A 20,146-nucleotide genomic window follows, 5' to 3' on the forward strand; every position below is an offset into this window, starting at 1 on the left:
ATAATCATCCATTATCCAACCCGCACGTCAGGTGTTCAAAGTACATCATGAATTCCAAATATACATCACGCCCCAAAAGTTACATTTCAATTCCAAAAGTATAACTCAAAACTAAGGGCATAGCCAAAATATAATAGAAACCCTAAACAAAAGTGTGAGAACCCTGAAAATAGATATATAAACCAATGCATATTTTGTTGGCATTCCTTTTATTCCTTAATAATTCCGAGCATTACTTTCACTTGTTTGCAATTAAGTACGTAAAAATAGGATCATGTGAAGCATAATATAATTTTCCCTAAGTCATGAAATTCCTTCGTCTTGTTAGACTAAATTTGCATCTTTAGAATTAGAGTAAATTAAAACCCTTGATTCAAAAATTTAGGACACTTGAATCGATAACCTTACTACCTTAAAATAAATGTTAGATTTTTATTACAAGGTCAAACTTGATTTTAATAAGGAATTAATAAAGTAAGAATGTAGGAACCTTAATACTAAATAGTAAACGATAAAGATTCGATAAAACGGTTTAAGTATACTAACGTATAATAGGCCACTAAATCATACTTGAGGAAAATCGTTGATACTAAGTTCGAATCTAAATTCAAGTAGAGGTTAGAGGCAATGTGAAAGGACCAAAATGCCCTTCGCAACTCACCAAATCCCCACTGCACCACAACCATCACCACTCACGGCCAAACGACTCCTTGGACACCATGATTGTCCGCCACTCCAGCTAACCAATCGGCAACTTCTCCACTGCAATACACAAGCCGCCCCATACCACCAATCCAAATCCATCACCAACTCCACAAGTAAACCAACTCTTACACTCAATCAGCTCCAAAACCACGGCACTCCTTCATTTCATCTCCACTCCACATATCAGACTACACTCCACCTTCACTTCGCTATTGTCGACTGAGTTAGAGAGGGAGAGACCGAGCTTCACTCTGCCATTCGAGAGAGGAGAAAAGAAAGGAAGCCGCACGAGCTGCAACTCTTCCAAGGTTCTGTCTGCAAGCCAGAGTGGAACTAGGAAGAAGCCGTGAGCAAGCCCATCCCTTTCCGCATCAACAACCAGCTGCAACCCAGCTTCACCCTCCACCAGTCGCAACCAGAAAACCAGAACCATCAAACCTGTGCGTGAGCCGAGAGAAAATTTCGTAGCTTTCTTATTCGTGAGTTGAGCTATTCTGAGGTAATTTTCTGGACTATTTTGGGTTGATCAGAGGTAGATAGAGTCACGTAGGGGCATGCATGCTTTGGTTGTGTAGTCGGATGAGGAAATCAAAGTTTCAGAAAAATCTGTTTTGATTAAATGACTCTGCCAAGAAACTGAACTGGAAAATGCAACCTTAATCTCGGCCATTTGTGGTAATGTGAGCCCAGAAATATGATTACTTATCTCAGGACTAGAGGATTAAGCTTTGCATGTTGAATATTAAACCATCGGATGAGTCATTGGAAAAAGAAAATCTGATTTGCGTAAGAATCTGTTTCTGCCGAGAACTTGAGCTGGAAATTTTGGTTTTAAAATTGCTGGGTGTGATGATTTGAGCTTAATCTTGGATCAACCTGATAGATAACCTCCTTATTTAGTGATGCATGTGAACTTTAAGGCTCAGAATTTCGGTTGCATGGCTGGAAAACTTATTAGAAAATTTCTGGACTGCTGAACTGATTTTCCAGATTAGCCGTTGAAATTGTTTTGGGAAATTGCTTGGGTATTTTAGCATGAATTTGCTGGAACGTGTTTGATTTCCACTTGGTTAGGTGTTTGACTAATTAAAACTAAATGATTAAGCCTTGCATGAAGTGTTTTGGTCCGGCTAATCTAGAAACAAAAATAAACAAGAAAATCTGCTGCATGCAAGATTATCCAAGAAGAGCCGAATGAATTCCTGGATTTTTGGGATGTTTGTAGTTGTTAACTGAATTTGATTTTGAACGAGAGATGTTAATTACCTAGCTAAGTGGTGGCATGTTGAATTTGAGTGCCTAATACCCTGTTTTGGCCAAAGAAAAGTTGGAGTTAAGAACATACAATTGCTGAAAATTTCTTTGTAAACTGCCGTGAATTTGAACCTGGAAATTTTGAAGATTATAACAGTTGTTTAAATTCAACTCTTGAACTGGAAATGTTCATTGTTTAGCTAAGAAAGTGTATGATGAAGCTGAGAGCTTAATAGCATGTCTTAGCCACGAAAATTGTGAATTTATAAACAACGAAGTGCTGGAAATTTTAATGACCGAAAGGTTGAACTGAATTTTTTTAAGTGGTTCCTGGAATTTTTCCTTGGGGTATTATGAGCTCGAGACGCATGACAAAATGTACACGTTAATCTGTGAAAGCTGTTTAGCAATGAAACGTTTTGATATCTCGAAGGATTCAACCAAAAATGTGGGTGTACAAATGCTGGAAATTTTCCTTGTGGTTGCCAAAGTTTGAGTAAGAATTTCCAGCTCGATTGTGAAGTTATTCCTTGAACCTTAATGATTGGAAACACATGGAAAATGTTGATGTTAATGATTGTGGTTTGACCCTAGGGTGTTCCTGAAATTTTCAAAGAATTAGAGGGTAAGAAGGTACTTGCTAAACGTATGCTTAAGCCTGGCTAGTGAAACAATTTCTACTCGTATTCCAATGTCCGCAAAGCTAATGGTCGACATTATTTTTCATTGGAGCATAATGTGTCGAAATTGTTGACGGTGGGCTCTACGAATTCCCACTTTTGAATTGATGGTTGATTTATTGGAAATTGGTTGGTGGTGGGCTCTATGAATTCCCACCCTGCATGGATAACTGAATTGCTGAAATTGTTTAGAAATCTGTGCTACTATTTTGTGAAACTGTGAGTTGATATAAGTACTGATTACCAAGTGCTAAGTATTGACGAAGCCTTGGTAAATTTTCCTGCTTATGCTTAGATATAAATTTGTTGGAACACAGGGCTAAGAATTGACGAGCCCTAGTGTTATTACTGTTTAAATTCTAATTGTGCAATATTGAGGAAATGTGATTTTGGATTGGAATCGAAAATGTGAGAAGTTGTACTGACCTTGTGACTCCAAGTAAACGCTTGACTAAGTAAATGAAAAATATTTTGCTTTAAGTCTCGAACGGTACAGATTTAGCATCGTATTGCTAAACATAGTGTCTACTATTTTTGCCTTAAAAACTTGGGCAACATGACTTTTATCCCTTAAGTTAGACTAGCCTTATCAATTTGGGAAAATGATTCTCCCAGACTCAAAACCTTAGTTTTGTTCCAAATTCCTTCCTTCTTTATAAATCGTTTAAGGCTAGTCGGAACTAAGGAAAATTTAAAAGGTGAAACTCGATCACTTTAGTTTTAAACGTAGAAACCTGCTTGGCAAGAAGAAAAAAACCTTATTTTAGCAACATTTTTCAATAGACCTTACCCTAAAGCCTTAGCAAAGATTTTTGTAGGCACAACCACTCCAATGAATTTTTTTTCCAAGGTATACTATTAGCCTTGATATTAATTATCTTGCCGACTTATTTTAAGAAAATAATAATAGTATTTTCTTCGAAGAAAAGTATTCCAGGAATATTATAAGAAATATTGTACGGTTCTCACAAGCTCGATTCCAAGTAAAATATTTTGAGGAAAAAAGTAAACTAGCAACATGCTAGAAAACTCTACATGTGCAAGCCAACAGTTCCAATAGAAAACTTATGGCTTAAATTCTGATATTCTAGGATTTTACGAGGACGCGGAACTCGATCCTCAATCCAATATCTGAACTTCACTCTTGGTGAGTGTCCCTGCTTGTTCTATGTTATGTGGTTAAGCGCTTTATCAATTCGCTATGTGATAATTGTCAAAATGCAATAAATGATTTTGATTCATCGAAGTGAGCAGTGTGTAATTTATCGCACTAGCCGTTCGAGTGGTGACATGTGTGAAACATTTTCTAATGAATCTGTGAATCTAAATGTAGTTGCGTCGTTGGGTGAATCCCTCGACATCTGAATCCAACTACCATAACATCTGAATCTGTAGTTGCGTCGTTGGGTGAATCCCTCGACATCTGAATCCAACTACCAAAACGTCGTTGGGTGAATCCCTCGACAAATTTATTACGGGTATATCTCGAGTATACTGCGTCGGTAGATGAAGTTTGGGCCCAAAGCAGAGGTATGAACGGTGACGGGTTAGGATTAAAATAAGTGTATCTACATGGAAATTAAGTAGGGAAAGTTGACGGAGGGTCAACTACGATGGTATCTGATCAAGCGTGGAAAATGGCTCCTGAGAGCCCTTGTATCCTACCTTGTGCTGTTACACGCTTTCCTAACTGTTTCAATTTGATTTAAATTATTAACCGCTGTTTGATTTATGTGATTGCATGTTTTGGGGCACCACTGAGCTTTACCTCACCCCACGTTTATTGTTTTCCTTAACAGGTTCTGGAAACTGAAAGCTGGATGCTTACTCATGTTTTCCTTTTGGATTGTATTTGAATATTATAACTTATTATGTGGACTGTAATGTGTTATTTGAGATAATGCACTTTTCCTTTGGATTGCCACTTGAAGCTGGAAAATGTGTAACCTTAATTCGATTACTTAGCTTGTAAGCTGTATTATGGATTTATGCATTTTATCTATACGGTTTGCGATGACTTTGTACTTTGGTAAGTAGCACGTAGGACGTTTAAGGGCCTCGACTGGCGATTTTATCATCGCTATCTTTGAAGATAATGTGGCTTTAAGGATGATTCCATTCGAGAAAACTTGTTTTTGTAATAAATTAAGTTATCCTTTGAAAGGATTTGGGCTAGAATGCTTGCGTGAGTCCTGGCGAGAGTTGGGCAGACGGCCCGCCAACCCTTTGGTTCGCCTCAGGGGGAAGTGGGGTCGCCACAAAAAGTACATCAGGAGGGTTTCTCCAATACATCTCCGAGTTCAATCCTGTTAAGGAAAATAAATCTACAGGATGAGCAAAACGCTCGTGAGGCCAAGAACACACATGCAAGCACGTTGTTTAGGTAACTAGCCCAAATAACAGTTCAAGTAATTCATAAAGCCAACGAAATGTAAACAGAAACAATTCAAGGATATGGTAGCTCTCAGGAGCTAAGTTCCACTTGTTTTGCCGATGTCATTTGTATATCTCCCCGCGATGACTCTCCGTCAACCGGGTTGATATTTCTAATCCGTAGATCATCACTTACTTTTCATCCGTCCACCATACACCGCTCCGGGCTCGCACGACATTTAGAAGGCTATACTCCACGAGTATGCCAAGTATGATCTCTCAAATAGATCAAGCTTATAATGTAATACTCATGACTCACCAAAGTTCCCGACCAAACCCATGCCGGCTCGAGTCCCAAGACCGGCCTATGAGTTTGGGCGTCCCCCATGTATCATGTAAGTGTCGAGGAGATGCACTCCAACGACGTATGCAGCCAGAGCATACCATGTCATGTATTCAAGCATTTGATAGGTTTAAGCATGTATTTCAGGTCATGTAAATCAGGCAAACCATGTTAAGTATTGTGACAGCCCCACCTCCCCCTAAGGCGAACCAAAGGGTTCGGCAAACCGCTTGCCCAACTCTTGCCAGGACTACGGATCCGGAACGAGCATAAACCCTACCAACTACTTAAAAGAACTTCGAGAAGATAACATTCACTGTCCGAAACCCAAACAAGCACAACAACTGTAGATAACTCTAGAAAAGAATATTTCCAAACCAAATCAACTTAGGAATATGGTTAAACACTTTTATATACACAAGATTGCAAATTTACAATTGAAAAGGGAATTGTTTGGTTAAAATACATTTAAGGTTTTCCAACCATCGAGGAGCTACACAAAAGAATACTAAAACTAGCTCAACTCATGCTTCAAAACATCATAGTCTTCAAAAGGTGATTTCCTGTAAGGAAAACAAGGATAACAAAACGGGGTAAGTTAGAAACTCAATGAGGTACCAAAATATAACAGTAGAAATCATGAAAAAAATACTTATAGGACACATATCCGCATCAAGTAAAAGATATGAATGAACATCACAATTTAAAGGATACATGTGGCTCTTAGGAGCCAAATCCCAGTTGCAATACTTGATCCAGCCTTGTTGACCCTCCATCAACGTTCAAATAAAGGAACCAATCCAGTAGATCACCACTTTAACGCTAAAATCCCGTTCACCAAGCATACCCCTTACCGGGTCCGAACGCCAAATAGAAACAGAAATGGTAATACTCGAGTATACCGGAATCAAGAGTCTCAATACTCAAAGATTCCATAAAACAAGTACCCACGGATTGTCAATTTCCTCGACCCGCCCTTGCATGGCTCGATTTAATTAACTCCCCATGAGGTTGAACTCAGGTTTAACAAGGAGGTCGTTGGACTCACTTCCAAACGACATTATAACAAGTGCAAGTAACAGGCTCAAGTTCATAACAAGTACAAGTAATAGATTCCAGTTTGTTCAGTACAGGCAAGAGAACGAGTGTGATAAAATACACCCTCGTCTCATACAAGATAAACAGTCAGGAAAGACATTCAAATAGCAATTTGCAAGTACAGAAAACCAGTTGAGCAATAATTCAGGGAAGTGGTGCCCTCACCTGATCAAACAAGGATAATTTCAAAAGTTTCCTTCCTAAGTGTGGCTTTACTCGCCGGCACCTCCTAGAACAATCAAGGCAAACACTTAAGACTGGACTTCAAGACCTAATAAGTGGAATTCGCAAGTGAGACTCGGTCACGAGCCATATGCCTAGTCAAAAGAACCATTAATGCAAAGCAAAAAGGTGACCTCGGAGTGAAAAGGTAACAATTAGTCTTAAAGGCATGAACAACCTCAAAGCCTTACCTACAATGATTGACCAACTCCAAATGTGAAGTAGGAAATGAAAGGAAGATCAATACTAGGAAAATAGGATTTTCCAGTTTTGCACAACCCAATAAGAAAAATCATATCTCAAGTTTTGTAAGTCCAAAATTGATAAAATTTATACCGTTGGAAAATACATTCAAAGGGCTATAACTTTCCAGCAAACACCATTGTAAGATTCAAAACACAAGGTAGTCAAATTCGAGCCTTAAGTTGCTGCGTCAACCAGTGAAAGACAGAACAGGTACAATATTTCAGTCAAATTTGAAAAATCACCATAAATTTCACAGATAGAAACAGGGCCTGAAATTTATACGGTTTATAGTCCTATGAATCTAGTTTAAAACGCAACAAACGAAACTCAATTCTGACATTCCTACATCAAGATATAGCAAATTTCCCAAGACTGTGCGGAAGCTCCGCGAAAATTTTGACAGCATTTCCCTTGTCTTTCTTTACTTTCCAACCAAACCTCAGCACCCACAAATCACAAGCTATCAAACACCTTTAATTAGAGCCACCATAAGGCTCGAATACGAGTCATAAACCAAATCCACATATCACTAGAGTAAAATCATATGGAACGTATAAGTGAAAAATCAAACTAGGACATATGCGGAAACGAAGTTTGGGTTGGAAAACAAAAGGCAGATTTGCTGTTGCTTAGCGGAATTAACACAACTAAAGCTATCCTTGTCGGATTGAGGTGTACGTTTCGAAGCTAAGAGAAAGGGCTATAATGTTGAAGAAGGCCACTCAGTCCAGTTTGCAATGTATCTAGGTCAAATCTACCAAAACAACCCCAGATTTTCCAGTTTGAAGTTTACTATGGCAGTCCTGATTCATTCAGTCATATCTCAGCATATACAACTTCAATTCAAGTGATTCTAAAGCCATTTGAAAGCTAAGATAAAAGGCTATAAGTCTTAAGAAGACATCGACAACCAAATCAGTAGTATTCCTGGTCAAAACAACCAATTACAGAAGCTGATTAGCATGTTCAGATAGAAACAGGGCAGCAGGGGTATTTCGATCTTTTCACAGGCTACGTTGCTCCGATTGAGCTGAATTTTGCAAGCCACTATAAAAAATCATTCTCTACAACTTTCATGTTTTAACCCAAGGCTAATTCGGCCTCTAACTAGGTGTAACAGTACTGGGCAGAATTGGGGAAAATGAAACCCTAATCTGGAAATTTTTGCTTCAAACCAGAAATTTTCCACTAATCATTACAATTATCATACCAAAGGTTCATTCTAACCCATACTAGACCATCATACATGGCCAATCAACATTAAACATATAAAACAGAAAAATTATGCATAAAATAAAAAATTCATCAAACACCACCAAAAGTCATGAAAACACCCACAAGATCACCTCCTTAACTCCCACAAGCCACTAATCGACTATTATTAAGAGCAAAAGGAAATTTTCTAGGGAATTTACCTTGAAACTTGAGGAAAGATGATAGCCTAGGGTTTCTTTTACAAGAATCACTCCACCAAGACCTTTGTTCTCCTTTAGATAATACTCTTATGGAAGGGTTTGCGATTCTATCGGTTGAAACTCCAAATTTTAGCAAGAAATGGAAGGAAAATTTGAAGGTTCTCTCTTGGTTTTTCTCCTTACAAGAGCCGGCCAACAAGCTAGAGAAATGAAGTTGTTTTTGGTCAATTTTTGGTTAAATTGGTAAAGTAAGAAATTGGTTAAAGTCCAAAGGTTAACCACTAAGTGACACTTGTCACTTTCATTAATGCATGGCTATCCTTTTGTCCCTCTCACACCAATTCATTTAGTAACCTCTAGTTATCTCTTAACACCTACTAAATTAATCCCGGTATACAAAACGTAACCGAATCGGCCGAATTTCATCGAACTTACCGCACTAGTGGGTTCCACATTCGATATACACTTTTGAAACCTCATAAACTAATTTATACTAGAAAATTATTTTAAAAACCCTATTTGCTCATACCAATTATCTGAAAAATTTTTCTAATAAAGAAAAGGTATAAAAGACATGCAATTAAATAAAATAAAGCCTAAAAAATCGGAAAATGTACGGGTTCTCACAAGCATGAGTCATTTGTTTCAAATGAGAACGAGTGCGATAAAGTACACACTCGACTCCATTTTTCAAAACCAAGTAGGCTAAGCATGTAATCGGGTAAGCCAAGCATGAATCAAGTCCATAGAGTTCAAGTAGCCATACACTTGACACTCACCGAGCAAATCAAGAAGAAATATTTTCTGGAAGTTCAACTGTTCACTGTAGGATCCTCTTGAAGGTCCTTGTGTGCGCCTTAGCAAATAATAATGTATTATCATTCACGTGCCCCAATTATCAAGGAAGATTGTATGTTAGTACAATCTAAGGAAATTTCATGAAAACGAACCTCAATTACTCGTAAAACGAGGTTCAATTAGAGTTTCTTAAAGTACAAGAGCAATCGAGTTTTCATTTTGGAAAATCAAGTATAAAACGTTCAAGTAATATTGAAGGAATAAGGAGTGCTTGAAAACTCCCTTCCTTTGGAATTCGAAAAATTTTCAGTTTTTGATACGATATTTTGAAAAATCGTATCTCACATTCTATATGTCAAAAATTGGAAAACTTGGTATCGTTGGAAACCTCTTTGAAATTACTAAAAGTTCTTAGAAGACGCTTTTCCATGATTCTAAATGAAAGATATTCAAAAATGGGCTCAAAGTTACTGTTTCAGAGTACTTAAGGTTGTGTTGGGGTTGGCTTTTCGCTAAATTTGGAAATTCGGCAAAATTCACACGTTGCGAGCTAACCTCTGAAATTTGTAACTCAATTAGAGTTGCAAGTAAGGTTTATAACAGAACAAGAAGATCAAGAATCGGAGTTTCGAGCACCGAGATACGGTAGCTCAAAGTTTGGGAAAAATTCAAAACTGGTGAACAAATTTCCAGATTTGAGCTTCCAACTTTGGGACTTTGGTTAGGTATCGAAACGGACTTGGATTGGTACTAACTTTGTCAGTATAACACTCCTATATAAAGGGTATTCCTCTATCAAATTTCATGGAAAAATACCTTCGGGAAGGTAGTCAACCAAATAATCAAAGTTTTGAAAATCCTAAGGCAGAACTGCCTTGAGATTTTCGTTCTTCATTTCCAACATTTGGCCCAGAAAATCCTTCAAACTTGGTTTGTTTGTGTAGGAAAAGCCTAAGGAACATTCATGGTATATTTGGTAAGTGTTTATCTCCAAGAAATTCAATTGATAAGTTCACACCAAGTCAAATATCAAATCTGCCCAGAATTTAGGGTTTTCAAGAACAGGGCAGGTTTCGTATTTTGATCACAAATCACTAAATTTAACTCAGAATTAAGCATGGTTGGTGGCGTTGGAAAATACATTCATAAAACTAAAATTTCACAGAAGAAATCATTTTGAAATTCGGCACCCAACTAGCTCAAATTCGAGTCTCAAGTTGCAGCCTCTGTACTTCGTTCCAGGAAAACAGAGAAACAGGACAGTCATTTTAAAACGGTTGGTACGGAATACTCGGGTGGAATTAGGGGCTGTATTTTATACTGTTGGAAAGCTGGGAATGTCTAGTTTCAAATGCCACCAACTGCACTTGATTTTGACATTGGAGGACAGAGTTATGGATTAAACAAGCAAGCTGTCTGAGCATTATGGGAACAGTTTTCCAGATTTACTAGCTTCACGAAATTAATCCATTTGACCAACCAAACCTCAATATTTTTCGATGAAACTTTATACACCATCTATACAACATATAAACATCATATACCAGCCATTAAATCCCTAAAATTCCACAGAAATAGGTACGTTCAAAGCAGGGGCATAATCGAAACTTTTCACCCCATGCATTTCTTGAAGTTCATACTAATAATACACCATTAATCTACCAATTTGAGCACTAAACTAACATTAAATCCATCATCAAGCATCTCATCAGCCATCAATCCAAGGGTGGGAGTTCATAGAACCCACCTTCAAAATTTTCCAACAATACAAGCCACCCACATGAATATTCAAGCTCATAAGTGTAAATTAACTTCCATAGGACAAGAATTTGAGAGTGGATCATTACCTACTTTGGTTGATGAACCTAGCAGAATTTTGGCCCTTTTCTCAGCTCAGAAAAACCGTGGAAAGCTCCTCTTTTTTGTAGCTAAATGAACTCTCCAAGTGTTGAGCTAAGTGGTCTTCAATTTTGGTTGAATTTGGCGAAGGTTTGTGCAAGATTTGGAGATGAAATTTTGAGAAATTTTGAGTTGTTTCTGCAGCTTGATGGCCGGCTGCTCTTGTGAGGAAGAGAGAGAGAGTTGATAAAAAATGTAGCTTCCTTAGAAAGCTTTAAGGTGTGGGCCAAGTTGGTGCAAAAGTCAACTCTCTTCCGCGCGTGTACCCGCGCGTTTTGGGTTCGATTTCTCTCGAGTTTATTTTACTAGTGCACTAAGCCTTCAATACACTTATATTCATATAAATATTATTCATCCTTAATTGTCCCAAAATAATGGTCTAAAGTCCCTCAATTAATCGCGCGCGTGCAAACGCGTATTTTCAATTTAGGCGCGATAGAGTAAAACTTTCGAGAAATTCTTGTAACGATCGTACCACTAACTATCGCTTGAGTACTTAAACTTAAAATTACCTATTTTAGAACCATTGTGTAAGTCTCCAATTTTTCAAACTTATTGTACTCTCAATCGGTTAAAATTTTCAAACATGTTTTCACTATTTTCATTAAACTAGTTTTCAAAAATTAATTTTTGAAACAAGTCACTTTAAAAATATAATGAACCTATAATTCCATGTATTTAGGTCTAATAAGGATAGAAAATAATATTTGGGGCAAATATCCAAATAAATAATTAAATGAGCCAAAAATAGGATTTTTTTAAAAATAAAAATTTTACGAGTCCTCACACGAGTCTAGTATTAATTCCTCAATTAATCTTTCTTGATCCACTATTAATCATTCTTAATTCTCCAAGGTTGATACACTCCCGATTCAAGTGTAGCCTCGAAAACGTGCACTCGTTATTCCGAACTAAAGGAATTTTCAAAAGTAGATTTTTCAACAAAACGCTTTAAAACAATAAAAGAGACGTTGTTCCATCTAAATGGATTTAAAATGGTCGAATAAATAATTCAGAGAAAATGAGTAAATAAATATTTAAGTAAACTTGTAATATTCGATAAATAAGAAAATTTTTGGGTCCTCACAAGTATGCCAATCAATCTATTTATAAGGAACATTATTTGGCCAAAACCCAAATAACAATAGGAAACCAATTCTAATTTCTAGACTTGTACAGAATAGGAAATAACTTCTAATCCTAAATTGAATAGAATAATTTTTTTGCTACTATTTCAAGTAACTAAAATCAATTAAGAAACTAGTTATTTTCACACAAAACAAGAATTCTACCTAAAAGAAAATTAAGCCAATTTCCTAACAAATTTCCACCTTGGCAAAAATTTCTTTTAGCAACCATTTGCCTTCAACTATCAAATAATATGGTACCGAACTACACACTTGAATCAATACAATCCTGACACCAATTTGATTCAATAGGCAAACGAATATGTGTAGTTGCCCCGAGTCTAACCTCTTATTGACTCGCGAGAAGGTGCCTCAATTCACCGTCTCCCTTTGTAGGATTTCTTCTCACCGCCACTTGCAACACGGGATCCCCTTCTATGAGCTCTAACGCTAACCATTAAGGTAACCAAGTGATAAAATTATCATACTTCTTCCCATCCTCAAGACTGTCTCGCCACGTGTGGTTTCCAAGACTCCACCTAAAACGAAAAATTCATAACTGTCAGAGTCTTCTAGCGCATGAAAATTAGATTTCTTTGTTTCTTTGGGATACGTGCCATACCACCCAAAGAACATAACCAAAACTTAAAATCCACTGGGATGAAATATCAACCGTTGGAGGTGTGAGAAAATTTCCACCGATTCACGTCCAAAGTCAATATTGGACTCCACCTTTTCCTTGACCCTTGAATCACCTGCATAGATTCACTGTCAAGTATCTTCATGCTTTTCGACTTCCCATTCTTCACCATTAATACTTTTTGCCAAACCATTGCAATAAAAATACTACTCATTAAATTGTTCAATTAGTAATAGCTACCAATCCACTTGATCTCAATAGTTAACTAGGATCCAACCACGAACTTTGCTCTATTGTCCAGTCTCGCAACCTGAAGCTCTGATACCAATTTGTTAGGGAGAAACACCTCGAGAGAGTCCGCCAAAGAGTCCAATATGTAAGTCAGGAATCCAACTCTGACCCAAAAGGTTAAGTTGTTAGGTCTTGGGTCCTTACTTACATATTAAGCGCTCTTTCTCCATCTTTCGAACCAATGTGGGACACAACTCTTTACTCATGAACCTAAGATAATTCGCTATAAAGCCATTTTTAGTTGTGCTCATTCTTTTTTTTCTTTTAACAAGTACAAATGAAGTGAGCATGAAGTCTTTACAATCTCAAAAAGCAACCTCCATGCAGTCACGTAATTTTACCCAATTAAGGATGATAAAGTCCTTGCTAAATAGTTATTCTACTGGATTGAAATCAAAACAACCTAATTTTACAACTATTGGGCCCAGTAGTTATGGAAAAGGGAAGGAGGGGAAATGAGATCTCAAAAGTAAGCCAGGAATCGAAGGTTTAAAAGTGCAATAATTAGATATGGTTTTTCTAACAATTTGTTAAGATTGTTAGATGTACAGTTTCTCTAAATTATACATAAATTTGAAGAAATTAAGTAGATAGCAAACACATTTTTTTTGGGCAAAAACCTTGTACTGTTGTACATGAGGAGGGATGCCATCGCTAAAATACAAACACTCAAAAAGTGTATGTAAGTAAAAGAATGTAAATTGCAGTCAAATATTTGCTAAATTAGCGGTGGCAGCAAAAGCTGTATGTAGGTGGCACTTGTAGTTTCTGATGCTTGATGTAAATTAGGCTCTTATGAAAACAATTCAGAAATAAATCTTGTCCTTTTCCACCTCAAACACCTAGAGAATTACAAAAACTAAATCATTAAACAAAGCAAAAATAAAAGCTATTGTTATACCTATTGCTCTCATAATTGTTGCTTCAAGGATTTATTATCCTCCAACTTTTTCCGACACACTTAACTTTTTGAATAATTCCTCTATATCGACCATTCAACTTGCATTTACCTAGATCCTTCTATATGCTTCATTTACCATTGCTATTGCAGTAACTGCACATTGCACTATTAACAGAAGCCGCAGCGACAATTCATCAGTTAAACTTTGAATAAGCAATCACTAATGCGGTATCAAATCAATACCTTCAGTTGGCTGTAACTTTTACCTTAACCTTCCCTAGTCAGTGCAATAATCACATATAATCTCATCCTATCTATGTCAAGAAATATGCCCTTTATGCCAGTTTACAAACTTAGAAAAGAGGTGTGAGGACTTGAAAATTTTGTTTATTTTTTCTTAAAATTTTCTTTTTATTTTGAATAAGTTAATTTATAATTCCTTTACCACTAATTTACTCCCTTCATAGTTGTATTAAAAAACAGAGTTGAGAGTTTTACTTTCAAAGTTAGAGTAAGCTAGGTTTTTAGCGCATTTGTGTAGTGTAATCGATTGGTGTGGTGTGTGCACTAAATTTGATGGATAAGAGGGGATATTAAGTAAGAGGAAGTATGTGATTAAAAAGTACTAAGAGTAAGTTAGTGAATCATAAATTAAAATAAAAGTATAAGAAAGTTAAGAAAATAGGCTTGAACCGACGTGTGCCGTTTGTTACCGGTGGAAGACACCACTTAACTAATACTTTCTTTCCCTAATCTCCTTGTTTTATTTCATTTTTCCTTTCCCTAATTTTTTTCTTAGGATAGCCGAAATTCTTGACTAGAAAAGAGGGGAAAAAAGGCAAAATAAAGGAAAATTGAGGGAAAGCCAAGTGTTGGCAATCAAGGCACTCTTTGACCAATGTAACCTCTAGCCCTTATCTTGCAAATTTCAGCCATCATCCTTCATTTTACTTCCCCTATTGGCCGAACCTTAGTGACAAGAAAAGAAAGAAAAACTTATCTAATTTCACCTTGATTCCAAGCTAGAACTAGTAGGAAATCAACGTCCAATCCAAAACCAATTCATAGGAAGTTACCACAACGAAGAAAGGTGGGCTGGAGTGGAGTTATTTTGGGAGAAAGCAAGCTGTATTTTGCTACTCATTTTGAGGATTGAAGGTATTCTTGGTTGAGAGTTACTTTATCTCCTTAATCTTGCATTTGGTGAGAGTTTTGGCTTGTTTATAGAAGGTTTTGTGGCTGATCTTGTAGTTTTAGGTTGTGAGCTGTTATATTCAGTTTTTATTGGTTATTTCTAGCTTTTGTTGAGTATTTCTAGCTTTGCTATGGAGTTGTAAATCTGCCATAAAGATTTTCCAGCTTACACATGCAATTTTGGCGTTACTTGAGGAATTTCTAGCCTTGTTTGTGAATTTCCAGTTTTGGTAGTGAATTTTCCAGCCTAGGGTTTAATTTTCCAACTTGAGTATGTGATGGTTATATGCTATGTACAAGCTTGATTTAGTGGGTTGGTGGCCTGGTATGTATATGCTTGATTTGAGGTTGTTTTGTGGTGAGAATGAAGCCTTGAAAATGGCTGGAAATTAGGGAAAATAAGGGGAAGTGCTGCTGAAAATTTTTCCAGCAGGAGACCTTGAGCAGTCTAGGAAAATCTGTTATATCTTGGTGTAGAAAATCCAAATTGAGTTTCGTTTGTTGCATTTGAAACTAGACCCATAGATCTTTTAACCGTATAAAAATCAAGGATTCGTTCAACTCCTATAAATACCAGCAAATTTACAAAGTTTCTTGAAAAACCATGACTGTTCTGTTTTGCACATGAGACAGTAGTGATTTTGAACTGAAAATTTGACTAACTTATGAGTTGAATTTCATGAAGATGTCTTCTAAAATCTATTAATACTTTGAGTCTATTTTCTATTGGTGTAAGTTTTGTGGTTTTTTGACCTATGGAACTCAAGTTATATTTTTTCAAAAAATGTCGCCAAAACTGGAAAATTTTGTCAAATGAATTGAGTGGAACTTGGAAAATTTTGAGAAAACTTTTCTAGGTCTTAAACTTTAATTGGTGTGATTTTGGATGGTTTTGTGGCCTTAAACAAGTGTACTCCATAGCCCTGGAATGCACTTGGACATTCTTCGATTGGCTTTCAAGTTTGTCATTGAATTTTGTGTTTTGAGGGGCCGATTTTAGATAGGCGTATGGCTCATGATTAAGGCTAAAGTGAGCACCTTATTAACCTAAGTTTTGAATGATCGGACCATGACATCTTGTCTTGGTTACTTTTAGGATTTAATGGTGGGAGCGAGCACGACCCGGAGTCGAACGTTTAGCTTTGGTCTACTTTAAAAGGTGAGTGTTCCTTGCATGTATATGCTTCAAATGACAATATGAAATGTTGTGAATGTTGCCGGAATGTTAAATGCTTTCCAATGATTGCTAAATGAATTTTCGATAGGCGATTGTGTACTTTATCACACTCAACCCAAGCAAAAGTGAATTTTCAATGATTAAATGCTACTTGTGCATGAATGTAAGCCTTTTGGCTGAACTGGACCCTTGCCCTTCGTTGCCAGTCGACTCAAGCTAGAAGTAGACTAGGTCGGGCGGCTGGTGACCCTGAGATAATGTTTGGTATACTCGAATATTACCACGAAATTTCGTGGAGAACTGGCCAATGAATTCAATACAATGAAATCAATGAATGAATAACATGAACACTCAAGGAGTTTTCACTTGCAAATGTTTTCAAATGACGGAGGAACAAGGGAAATGGTCGGCAACTGAATGACTGAATGAATGGCTCCAAGTGAGCACGTATCCTTCTAATGAATGAATGTTTATTTCTTGAATGACTGTTTATTATTGTGCAAAGTGTTCAAACTGTTAAATGTCATACTTCCATGGTTTTTCTACCTGATTGCTTGTTTGGGAACCTCACTGAGCTTTTAGCTCATTCGGTTAGTTTGTTTTCCTTATAGGAGTGGAGGCCCAAGCAAGTAGGCATGAACTAGGGTGTATAAATTTCATGTACTTGTACTTTTGTAGATAAGACGTATTTGGAATCTTTGAAAATGTAATCCTATGTTTTACTTTTGGATTGTAAATTAAGTTTGAATTACTAGTTGGAAATGAAACTTTTATATTAACTTCAAGGCTTGAAAGACTATTTCAAAAACTTTAGTGAGTGAGTCCTGGCAAGAGCTGAGCAGGTGGTCCGCCAAACCATTGGGTATGCCCTAGGGAAATGTGGGGTCGTACTGAAATACAACAAATCAGAATGACTGAGCGAAGTTGCCAGAAAAAAAAAAGGTTTCACCAAGACTTGCAGAGTCATATCTCTGGTATGCTTTGAGTCTAAATGAACATGGTACTACTGGGAATCCATGTATCAGCAAACAGTAACTGGATGGCTCGAAATTACGTCAACGACACTTGCCTTATTTTTCCACCTATCATGTCCGGAAAAATTGTACATTTCATCCCTAATGTTTAAGATGTTAATCAATGTCGTCCATAAAATTTCATGCAAAACACATTTTATCTTCTTAATTTTATAATTTTGATCAATTTCATCCTTAAAGTTTCATGAAAACATGTTTCATCATCATAGTTTCACAAATTTGGCTAATTGAGGATAATTGATGGATTGTCAAGCAATTTAAATGGAATATCGTCACTTGACCATAGCATGCCTATTAGTTAAAAAATATTGGATCAGCAAAAAGTTCATAAATCTTTTCTTAATTCACTTTCTCAATTTAGTACCAAAAAAAATCTAAGAAATTTTTAGCCACCATTACTCTTTTCTTAATTACAATCGAGCAAGATGATTCAAAGAAAATGAAGTTGTGGAAAAGAAACAACCCCACTATAATCAATTGGAGAAAAATGTCAAACAACCCCATTACAACTAATTGGAAAAAAAATATTAATGCGAAAGAAAGAATGGTTTGGATTGTCATTATTTCCAAAATTTTATTTTGTTGCATCATATGCATGTTTTTCAATCATCTATTTATCTTTCAATGTACTTGTTTTATCTCAAATACATCATATCACAATTAAAAAAAAATAGATAGTCTCCTATCAAAAAACACTTGTTATTTTTGTAGTTTAATTCAATAACTAATTAAGTATTAATAATACATTTACTAATGGGACATATGATGGTATTATGTCCAAATTGGTTAACAATCATTTAATTGTCCTCAATTGGTAGAATAAAACTATGAGGATGAAATGTGTTCTATATAAATTTTAGGGACAAAATTGGTCAAAATTATAAAATTATGAGGATGAAATATTTTTACATGAAATTTTAGGGATGAAATTGACTAACACCTTAAATATTGTGGATGAAAAGAGCATTTTTCCCGGTCCTGTTATCCATCATTCATCAATAGAATCTATTTCATTTTCCCCTTCAACAGTACCATAATTCAAAACCAAAGCTTGAGCTAATTTTCTCATGAGAAATAAAAATAACAGACGGGGCAAGTCCTTATTCCAAGGTGCCTAAGTAGGGATGGCAATGGGGGGGGTGCCCGCGGGTGCCCGCCCCGCGGGGGGCTCACGGGGCGGGGGCGGGGGGGAATTTTTTCCCCCCGCTTAGAAACGGGGCGGGGGGCGGGGGTATACTCCCCCGCCCCGCCACCCACAAAAAAAATATATATATATATATATATAAATGACTATATATTATATGTAAGTTAATTAGTTATAAACTTATGATAATGATATTATTAGTTAGATGTATTATATAATGTATATTAGTTTATGTAATATAATTGATATTATCAATTATATGAATAATTATACATGTCTACTAATAGAATTTATTAATTAGTTATACTAAATTTACTAATACATTTATACTAAATTTCTAATTACACTTAATAGAATAACACTTTTTTCTCAAAAAAAAAGCACAAACACAATGATGAATTAGTGATTGCATTTGTACTAAAAGTGAAAATTTGACTATTTTAGTTATATTTATTTCATCATATTGGATTGTATTCAAATAACTTCTATTTGATTGTTTTTATGAGTTTCAATTGTAAAATTACAATGAATAATAATTTGGTGATGTGTTGATATTTTAGTACTTGATTATTTATTAAAATTTAATTATAATAAAATTTTATTAACCCCGCGGGTGCCCTTGCAGGGGAAGCGGGGCAAGGCGGGGCGGGGCGGGGCGAGCGGGAGGCGGGGCGGGGCGAGCGGGAGGCGGGGGACGGGGCGGGGGACGGGGGGAACTAATAGGCAACGGGGCGGGGGACGGGGGAGGGGTCCCCCGCCCCAACCCCGCCCCGTTGCCATCCCTATGCCTAAGGAAACTTTAATAATTGGAACTGAACCATAAAATTAACATAATTCAGATGCTTGGGAAAAAAAGTTTTCTTTTCTGGGTCTTTCTTTGAAAGAAGAGATGGACTTGAAAGAGATAGCTCATGAAAGACATGGTGAACAAGTCTAGACAACTACAGTAACAAATGGTGGCCGGAGCGGTAGCTTGATATTGATATTTGAATAATAATAAAAAATATTTTAGATTATTAAATTAATACTAGTAAATCAATTGTTCATGAAAATCAGCACATCCAACTGTGGATAAATCTTGAGCCCAAATATGACACCAAATTTCTGAGTTTATATTGGGAAATTGAAACTCGAAACTAGGTACCAAAATATGGAATTATGTGCAGCTGGTCTTTGAATTTTTTCTTTTTTTTTTTGGGATTCTTTTATTAATCATCAGTGAAAGCTTTACAAAGAATGTTATCCTCCTATATAACATAACTGCGTATTAAAAACAAATGAAACGAATACAAGAAAAAACTAAGGGTGTCATGACCACATTTGGTATATCAATGTTCATATTTGTTATTTTTTGTGTCTGTATTCGTTACATTAGTTTTAAATCCTTGATTGGACATTGTATCGCTATATTGTATAGTTTACATAACATAGATTAGATTTTCTATTTTTACAGACATTGTATAATTATGAATATAGGTTTTATGCACTTGTTTACTGAACTATTTTATCAACACACAATTTGTTTTCTAATTATAATTCTAACAGTCGCTACTATTACGGAAAAATAATTAAATGGGTCCAATCTATGAGTCCATTCTTGGAGGA

The sequence above is a fragment of the Coffea arabica genome, chromosome 5c (assembly GCF_036785885.1).
Source record: "Coffea arabica cultivar ET-39 chromosome 5c, Coffea Arabica ET-39 HiFi, whole genome shotgun sequence".
Taxonomy (NCBI): Eukaryota; Viridiplantae; Streptophyta; class Magnoliopsida; order Gentianales; family Rubiaceae; genus Coffea; species Coffea arabica.